Here is a 10,348-nt window from a genome sequence, read left to right as displayed (position 1 = left end):
GGTATTCGACGCCGTCTATGATTGGCCTTTGATGACGTTATGCCCCTGCTGGTGCCTGCACTGTTATGGAAATCCAACATATAAATTGGCAAGCTTCTCAGTGAGACGACAGTAGCACCAGAAGATAGCAGGCAGTTGTTTTGTAAGTTAGAAATTCAGTAGATTCAGACAAACCTGATTTTGCTTTACTGTTTGAAATAAACTGTGCATTTAAGTTAAAAGCATTTCTTTGTCTCAGAGGAACTAAACAGAAAATAAACACATTATTAGTAACAGAAAAAATAGGAACTACAAATATAAAGAAAATAGAATTTGAAGAAATGCGTTTTTTACCACTTGGTTTTCTATTTCAGTAATCATTGTGCTTTGACTTAGATCACTGTTGACAGATTCTACATTACATTAGATTTACCTTTGGCTTAATAGCACTTCATTGCTGTTGGATCATTTGCTATGGGCACAGTCTTCCTTGGTTGTTCCTTTTTCCATTATGTTGTATGCACTGCTAACTCCCAAGCAGCGATTGAGTTGTTTTCTGTGACTGTGATTGCTCCAATGGTATCTGCCTCGATTAAGATAGTGGAGTAGAGTTTGATACAACTTAAATGTAACAATGGATAACACTGTGTTCGATAAGTACCACATGTCTTATTTACAACTGAGCGAGGTGGCGCAGTGGTTAGCACACTGGACTCGCATTCGGGAGGACGACGGTTCAATCCCGGGTCCGGCCATCCCGATTTAGGTTTTCCGTGATTTCCCTAAATCGCTTCAGACAAATGCCGGGATGGTTCCTTAGAAAGGGCACGGCCGATATCCTTCCCCATCCTTCCCTAATCCGAGCTTGTGCTCCGTCTCTAATGACCTTGTTGTCGACGGGACGTTAAACACTAATCTCCTCCTCTCCTCCTCTTATTTACAGATAAGTGAAAACTCAGAGAGGATAAGAAATTCCTAAAATTGTGTCAGTGAAACCCACAGACTCTTGCATATTATATCAAAGATACTCTTCTGCTTATATGTCATTTATAATATGTTAGATTAGAATGGAAAACTAAGAAACTAATGAAATAGAGGTCATCCATCTCGATGAACTGGCCTAAATAGAATAACAGAATACATGGAAAACAGTATCTTAGTTGTATGATGCTTTATAATGCTGCATTTAGTCTTTATGTTCAGGCTAAAATCTCAGTATTATTTTGTGGGAACACATTTACATAGTCAAAAAATACATCAGAACCCATGAAGGGAAAAGTATCTTTGTTTTTAGGATCTCTGTCTACCCTCCTGAAGGACTGGCAAGTTTTGTTTGAGTGATTTCTGTTGTAGTGTTTCGTGCGTCTCTCATGAGATTTGACAAAATATGTGACTTCAGTGTCAATCAATATTTACTGTACTTATCATGAATTGATTTTTCCCATGAATGGCAGCCCTGCAGGGAGCAATGAGTCACAAGACACACAATAAGTGTGACAATACTACATCAACTGCAACAGACACCATCTCATCAGAGCAGCTATTGTGCAATTCAGAGGAATGGCTGTAACTCTTGTTCCTCAATGCTCCCAAATGACTGACAATTACCAGATAATTCATGTGATGTGCAGCCTGCAGACAATTTATCAATAAGCTGAATCACTTATTCTGCACTGCAAAGCAAAAATGTTTAATGATATATGCCACTGCAACCATACCTGTGGTTCAAACTATGGGAATTTTTATTTGCTGTCTGTGGTTTATACAGTGACAATTTACAACTCATCCTGGTCATCAGTGCTTTTGACACTCATACCATTTTGTTATTGTCAGACAATGTGCATGACATACCCTTCATGTGCAAGAAGGCATACGTTAAAGGCCATGTCTCTTCCATGTTCACAAATCAAGAGACCCACATGTTCAACAAGTTTTAAAAAGTGAGGTTCATGGTGATAAATCTCCATCTGAATTCTGGCATCACCAAAGAACACTAGTCACTTACTGTGAAGTTCCTGAGGTGGTATTAAAACAAGTGTGTTTCAGTCAGCTGCATTTCATTATTAAAAGTGCTGTGATTTCAAATAACACTACAGACTTGGACTCTCAGTTACTGGTAGCTCACCAAATGCACAATATCTTTTTAGTTGATGATGCGGGTGGGTGCCCGCTAACTGGTAATGGCATCACAGGTTTAGATACTTCGAATGCCGCTGAGGAATAGCAGCTCCTACTATCTGAAATAATCAGCTTACTCCATTCTGACTTGAGCATTCTCCAGCAGCATTTCAAGCAAACTACAGCTTTGGCACAAACTCACGAAAGCATAGCAACCAGCACAATTCTTGCTGTGAGGTCAATGAACAAATATAGAGCTGGTGTTGGTATCATTTATGTATCAGACAATAGGCAAGAAAGTGTACCACTCCTTTGACACAACAAATCACTCTTACCTGAAGAGTGTAACCGACAAAGTGCACAATGGGTCTATCACTTTGTTTGATCTCAAGTCAACTTTTCCATTTCATTACAAGAAGATGGTTTCCTTCCCAGTATTGACAATTTGAATTTCTCAGAAATGGCAAATTGACAGTCTGTTATGAGCATTCTTGGTCAATGACACTGCCTGTATGTCCAGGACACTTGTGTTTCGTGAACATATTTAATCGATTCTAGATCAGGTGTCAGTGTTCTGCTGACAAGACTAGAAAAGTGATCTTCAATTACTTCCTGACTCCCCACAGTTAATAACTTGAAAATTCCTACTTTTAGCAAACACATCAAGGTGGTGAATTTAGGTTTCAAAAATTAATTGTAGTGGAATCTCCTCATTGCCTATGTCACTGAGCTCATTCTCAGCACTGATTTTCTGCATTTCCATGTGGAAGATTTAAAGCCACATGAATGGTGAGACTGTTTATGGACATACAATTTGTTCCAACTTTTCTCCTTAAGAAAATATAGTGCTACATTCTCGAATTTGTGAAATAATCAGAGACTTGGAAGAGGCCCAAACTGAAATTCTGAGTTTAAATGGTAATGTTTCTCCCACACAGTACATCTTCAGCTACCTTGGCAGATGTAAAACAGTACCCTGCATCTCTCCCAGGTGCCACACACACATTTCAACTACTCCAAGGCCATTGGTCCCCTTCAAAGCCTTGCAGGTTAGCACCAAAAAATATGCTGCAGCAAAGAAAGAATTATGGAAATTACTAACAACAGGGGTTATTCACCACTCTGACAGCCTTTTGGTGCCACACTTGTTAAAGAAAGAGGACAGATACTGGTGACCTTGTGGTGACTATCAAACTTTGAATGGACATTCAACTGCAGACTGCTATCTGGTATCCCAGCCCGGTGAGTTTGAAGGTGTGCTCAAAGTTATGAAATTTGATGACAGTCACTAGAAAACACTGCTACATCTGCAGGCACCAGTGTTACTGCTGCAGGGACATGCCTACCTTGCTGGCCTGTCAGCACCCATGGCTGTCCTTTTAAAGCCGGGGCTCCACAGTCAATCATGATTTCACTGCACTTTCGTATTTATCTCGCTACACATTGTTGATTTGGTTGTAGTTTCACTTCTTAGGTTTTCAACTTTGGTGTACTCACTGAACTTGTCCTCTGCTGTACTGAATGTTGTTTGTGGTCCTCTCACTGTGTCCACCTGTTTATTCTCAGCATCTCGCTGTTGGCACCTTTAGCTGTTGTCCAGTGTTTGCTGGTTCTTTAGTCATTCTCACACTTGTCAGATTCCAGTTGCTATGACTGGTGATGAGGTAAAATATTAGTAGTGTACCGTGTATGTCAAGCTTGTACAACTCATGGAACAACAACAGCAACAGCTGCTACTGCAGGAGCAGTTCCAACAACAGATGGATTAACTCTGTCAGGAAATCAGCTACAGATTCCAGGTTTCCAACCCATTCAGGCTGTGGTCACTCCACAGGCTTGAGAACCATTCACCCACATTTCTGCCATGTAAATGACACAAAAAGAGGATTGGCACATGTCTTTGCAGTGACTGAAACAGCACGTCATCACTTTTTGTGTTTCTGATGATGCTCTCCAATGGTCAGTCTTCCTTTCTTGGACACACCAAGAGATGTTTTTCATAATAAAGAAGTTGGCTCCATGCTCAAATCATATTGCACTCACATTCAAGGAACTGTTCTCATTGCTTTAGAATTATTATTCGTGACGATTCCATGTGGTCGTGTCACGCCTATAGTTCCACCAATACTGTGGGCGACCTGGTCAATTGTATCACTTGTGGGTGATATATTTGCAAGGGTTGAATTGCTGTAGCAATTTCACTTGTGTGAATGTGTCTTGCAAAATCTTACATCGATATTCTTTGATTCAAGATGTTGTGGTCCAATTGGCTCCCAATCCAAAGCTGCACACTGTCACTCTCAAACTAAATAAGATTTCAGTGGATGATATTTTCACACTTTTGCACTCTTTTGAGAGCACAAACGCCACAAATAAATGCCTTGAGGCTCAATTACAACTAGCAGTGGTCCAGCTGCCATCTCATGGGCAGAAGTCTTGTAAGCCTACTTCCTGACGCCAGCATTGTGATTAATTGATTTCTGATGTGTCAATGACTTCTGAATAGTCAGTCACTGTCCATCAGCATAAGCAGTGAGGTCTTACATCTTTTCCTGACTGCTACACAGTGCACCCACTTGTGGATTGTCTGGATCACTGGGTATGCTGCATCCATTGTGGGAAAGACAGGTACCTCTGGAGTGTCTGCTGAAAATCGTCAGGGCAATTCGACCCCACTCCTCAAATGTATCAAGAGACGCTGCATGAAATTCATGTGATTGTTTGACAGGGTGATCCTTTCAGTACCTCATTGTTTATCATCCTCACAATTCCAAACCAGAATGTCCATTTCCAAGTGGATGCAGGAGCTATAATTCCTTCTCTGAACATTTGTTCATCTGGGTTCCTCTGACCTGACCTTGCCCTCCTGCACATTGGTCATGTATTGTGGCAGTTCATTTCCCCTCCAGGGTCAATTAAGATCAACACTGCCTGCAAAAATGTTACATGGCTAATAGCACTATTTATTGTTGATAGTCACTTGGCTGTATTCCTTCTTGCTGTTTGAATTCTCCACCTCCACAGAGGTACTGACCATATCCAATTTGCTGCAGATGTTGGTCAAGTGTGTACTTGCTTTTCTGAATGAATGTGTTTGTATGTGTGCTTTGTTTTCTGAAGAAGGCTTTGGTCAAAGCTAAATGTGTAACAGCCTTTTCATTATGCCTGTCTGCAACTTGATGTGTCATCTTTACACTGAATGGCAATGTATCCTTTTCCTTATATTGTTGAGAGCCCCCTTTCAGAAACTCAGTGACCTCTGTGTTGCCTTTGTGCCTCTTTTTAAACCTTTCTTGGGGTACATCACAGAGTTCCTGGCTCATATCTTCTTAGAGACTGAACGAGCGATTGGGCCACACCCCGGGTAGTGCACAAGAGAGCCAATGGCTCCCTCTTGTGATAAAACAGCTCCTTGGGCATCCTTTGCTACCTCCTGAAGAGACTAGATGTATTTTATGCTTAATTAATTGTTTAATGTACAATACTACTATGCACATACACAAATAATTGGTCTGTTTCAGGCAACTTACGTAACATCTGAGTTTGTTATTGTATTCTGCACCCAGTAAGAAGTTTGTGAGCATGCTAGAAATATCTTGTGTTCAATAATTACTAAGTAACTGTACTAAACAAGCTATGTCAATGAATATAAAGTGTATTTTGCAGCTTACAAATTTATATTTGGCTAATTGGGTAGCTATTTTTGATAAACATATTATTTATAATTCATACACATTGTAGGAATACTTTCTGCTCTTTCTTTGATCTATGATTAACTAAAATGCAATATATATTGTTATTTTGTGGAAACTTGTAAGTTACTTTGTAATTCTTAACAAAATTATGAAATTGTGTCCCTCTCCACACAGAAATGCTAAAGCATTATTTATGTTATTTTTCTATGTTTGTGAATTAATTTTGTTACACATTTTTGATTATCATTTCTTAAAACTTGTAAGTTCTGATTGTCAATTATTGTTGTAAATCTTATCAATACCAGCAGTTTGCATGCAGCTGGAGGGCAGTTTGCTATCTACTGTCAACAACACAGCATGTCGAACTTTCTTTACAAATTTTTTGCACCAGACATCTTGCATATGAATAACCATGTGTAAAATTAGTACCTGGAATTTATTTCACACCTTTCATGATGCGTTTAATACAGCAACACAGCAGAAGAGCTCCAGAGCATTTGCAGAAAAGCTACACCTCAAGAATGAAAATCTACAAGTTATGTAAATCTGACAAGCATTTTTGGTAACAACATTTCATCTCTAAATTAATGAACAGTTCTGCAGTTTTCAATTCAATCAGTTTGTTGAGATATTTGCATCTCAGATGGTGGATGCCTATTTTTTAAATTCTTGCAGTTCATGTTGTTATTGTGACCGTGAAACTTGCTACAACTTTTGGCATAAATTTTCAATAAGTCTGCAAATATTTTATTTATCAGCAATTCATATTGTACACTTCTCATACCATGCTGACTTCCTTGCCATCAGCAATTCCACTTTACCATGCATCAGCAGAATCTTTAACCCTTTCAGACCTGATTTTTTTCCGGAGGAAGGAAAATTTTTATTATGTTGTAATTGTCTTAGGTGATTTTTTAATGATTTTAGATGCAAGATTTATACAAAAATAAGTGTTTGTTCTTAAGCATACATTGTACCCGTGGCTTTATTTTCTGGATTCAAATAATTAAATATGAAATATTGTCTATTGTAATAAATAGTAAACTGATCATTCAATAATTAACATGCAAAATAACAATAACAATATTCAGTTATACAATGAAAAATAGCGAACCAACTATATCCATATCCATGTATTCTGGTTGTCATGAGCTGCTGTGCACTGCCACAAAAATGCGCACTGCTACAATAACTTGCTGATATTTTCATATTGATGCCTAACAGTTGGCAGAACTTCTGCATGATGAAAAGATTGAACATTCACTAAAATGTACCTCAGGTTTCCACTGGGAAAAAAATACTTCTCTAGCAGCTAAGAGACAGAAAAGTTAATGTACACAATTGTATCCAAAAGGTCGGAGGGGGTTAAATACCTGGGCACAAGTGGCACACATTTGAAGATGTTGCTGGATGAGTCACAAAGTATTATGATTATCAGCACTCCCATTGGTTTATACAAATACAAGAGTTTGTCTTTTGTGATCTCTTCTGCTCCAGTAGTTTTTCAGTGATTCCAGGAACAGTTAACTATATCCTTCCCTGCTTGCAGTAACTACCTTGATGACTTTAGGCACTATGTGTCAGTACCATGTATGCATTCTCCACATGCTTTTTACTGTGTTGTGTGTTGCATGGCTCAAGTGTCCCTTTTGCAAATGCCAATTTTTTCAGGAGCAAAGGGAATATCTCAGATACTTGCCCAATGAAGAAGGGATCCAGCCCACTGACCACAATGTCACAGCTACTGACTCCTCTTTCATGCCCCTCAAACTTATTGAGCCACAGGCTTTTTTGGAGAAGGTGAATTCTTATTCAAAGTTCCTTCCACAAGTGGCCCGTGTTATGCATTTGCTAAACCAGTTAGCTTAGAAAGGCATTCAATGCTGGTGGATGGCTGCCTGCAAATCTGTTTTCACACAGCTAAGGTATGTGCTGTCTTTGGCGCCCTGCCTTATGCTCTTTTCACCATCACATCCTATGGTTTTGGCAGCTGATGCTTCTCCTTGTGATACTGGTAATGTGCTGGCACATAATAACAATATGACTGAGCAACCAATAGCCTATGCATCAAAGACACTGGCAATCACTCAAAATAACTATGCACAGATCGAAAAAGAAGCTTTCGCTGCTATTTTTGCCATTAAGGAGTTCTATCTTTACCTATTTTGGACCAAGTTTACACTCTTTACAGACCAAAAACTGCTGAAAGCACTCTTTGGGCTGCACTTCTGTCTCACAGACCAGATGGCACAACTGCTCCAGCACTGGGTGCTTTTCCTCAGGTTCTACAAATATACCATTAATGAAAGAGTACAGTGTAACACACAAATCCAGATGCTCTCATCAACTTTATGCTGGTCCTAAATTGGCCTTTGACCAATAGTAAATCTCCCATTTCCATATCGATGTAGAGTGGTGGAACACCTTTGATGGGTTTCCTATTACAGCTACTCAAACTGATGCAGACATTCGTTGTGACACTATCTTATGGTGTGTCATGCACTACATGCTCCATGGGTGGCCCACTTACTTTTCAAAGAACGTCAGTACAGAGCTCCAGGCCTGGGCTTGCCTCATCCACCATTTGTTAGTTGTCATGGACACTCTCCTGCTTACCCTCTGCCCTCACATCTTGCACTCCCTTGTTTCACGCACTGGGGTATGTCATGGATGAAAGCCCTCATGAGGTAACATATCCACTGGCCAGGCCTGAACAAGGATGTGGTGGCCATGGTGCACAACTGTTCCACTTGCACCTAGTACCAGGCAGCTCCGCCACAATCTTTCACACCCTGGCCTACTCCCCATCAACCCAGGGATCACATTCACATGCAGTTTCCTAGCTCCTTTCTGGGCTTTATGTAGTTCATTGTTGTTGTGTGGTTCACTGCGCGATAGCGATAGAAATGTTACCAATGATGGTGCCACTAAAGTGAAGTTACTAAAAACAGTTTTCTGTAATTCCTTCACGGAAGAAGATGAAGTAAATATTCCAGAATTCGAAACCAGAACTGCTGTTAGCATGAGCGACATAAAAGTAGATATCTTAGGTGTTGTTCACTCACTTAAGAAAGGCAAGTCTTCTGGTCCAGATGGTATACCAGTCAGGTTCCTTTCAGAGTAGGCAAACAAAATAGCGCCCTTCTTAGCAACCATATGCAACCACTTACTTGATGAAAGGTCTGTTCCTAATGACAAGAAAGTAGCACAGGTCACACCAATATTCAAGAAAGGAAATAGGATTAACCCATTGAATTACAGACCCATATCACTGACCTCAATTTGCAGTAGGATTTTGGAGCATATACTGTATTCAAACATTATGAATCACCTTCAAAAATATGACTTATTGATGCATAACCAATACTGATTCAGAAAATATAATTTTGTGCAACACAGCTAGATCTTCACTCCCATGAAGTAATGAGTGCTGTTGACAAGGGATCTCAGATCGATTCCATATTCCTAGATTTCCAGAAGGCTTTTGATACCGTTCCTCACAAGCGACTGTTAATCATTGTGTGCATCTCAGTTGTGTGACTGGATTCATGACTTCCTCTCAGAGAGGTCACAGTTTGTAGTGATGGATGGTAAATCATCGAGTAGAACAGAAGCAATATCTGGCATCCCACAAGGTAGTGTCATAGGCCCTGTGCTGTTCCTGATTTACATAAATGATCTAGGTGATAATCTGAGCAGCCCCCTTAGATTGTTTGCAAATGATGCTGTAATTTATCATCTAGTAGAATCATCAGATAATCAATTCCATTTACAAAATGATCTAGAGAGAATTTCTGTATGGTGCGAAAAGTGGCAATTGGCACTAAACAAAGAAAAGTGCGAAGTCATCCACATGGGTACGAAAAGAAATACGATAAATTTTGGGTATATGATAAATCGCACAAATCTAAGGGCCAACACTTTGACCAAATGCCTAGGAATTACAAGCAACTTAAATTGGTAAGAACACAAAGATAAAATTGTGGGGAAGGGGAAATGAAGACTGTGCTTTGTTGGCAGAACACTTAGAAGGTGCAACAAACCCACTAAAGAGACAGCCTACATGGCACTTGTTTGTCCTCTGCTGGAATATTCCTGCACGGTGTGAGATCCTTACCAGGTAGGATTGACAGAGGACATCAAAAAAATGTAAGGAAGCGCAGCACATTTCATGTTATCATGCAATAGGGGTGAGAGTGTCACTGATATGATACACGACTTGGGGTGGCAGTCGCTGAAAAGATCTATTTACGAAATTTCAATCACAGCTTTCTCTTCTGAATCCAAAAATAATTTGTTAACATCCACCTACATAGGGAGACATGATAATCATAATAAAATAAGAGAAATCATAGTTCAAACGGAAAAATTTAGATGTTCCTTTTTCCCAAGTGTCATTTGAGAGTGGAATGGTAGAGAAGTAGTATGAAAATTGTATGATGAACCCCCTGCCAGGCACCTAAGTGTGAATTGCAGAGTAACCATGTAGATGTAGATGTAGATGCTTAATCTAATGCTGGTGTGGTCATTATGGTGTCCACCAGCACTGATGGCGC

Source organism: Schistocerca serialis, chromosome 5, assembly GCF_023864345.2.
Source record: "Schistocerca serialis cubense isolate TAMUIC-IGC-003099 chromosome 5, iqSchSeri2.2, whole genome shotgun sequence".
Classification (NCBI taxonomy): Eukaryota; Metazoa; Arthropoda; class Insecta; order Orthoptera; family Acrididae; genus Schistocerca; species Schistocerca serialis.
This window is presented reverse-complemented; position numbering follows the sequence as displayed.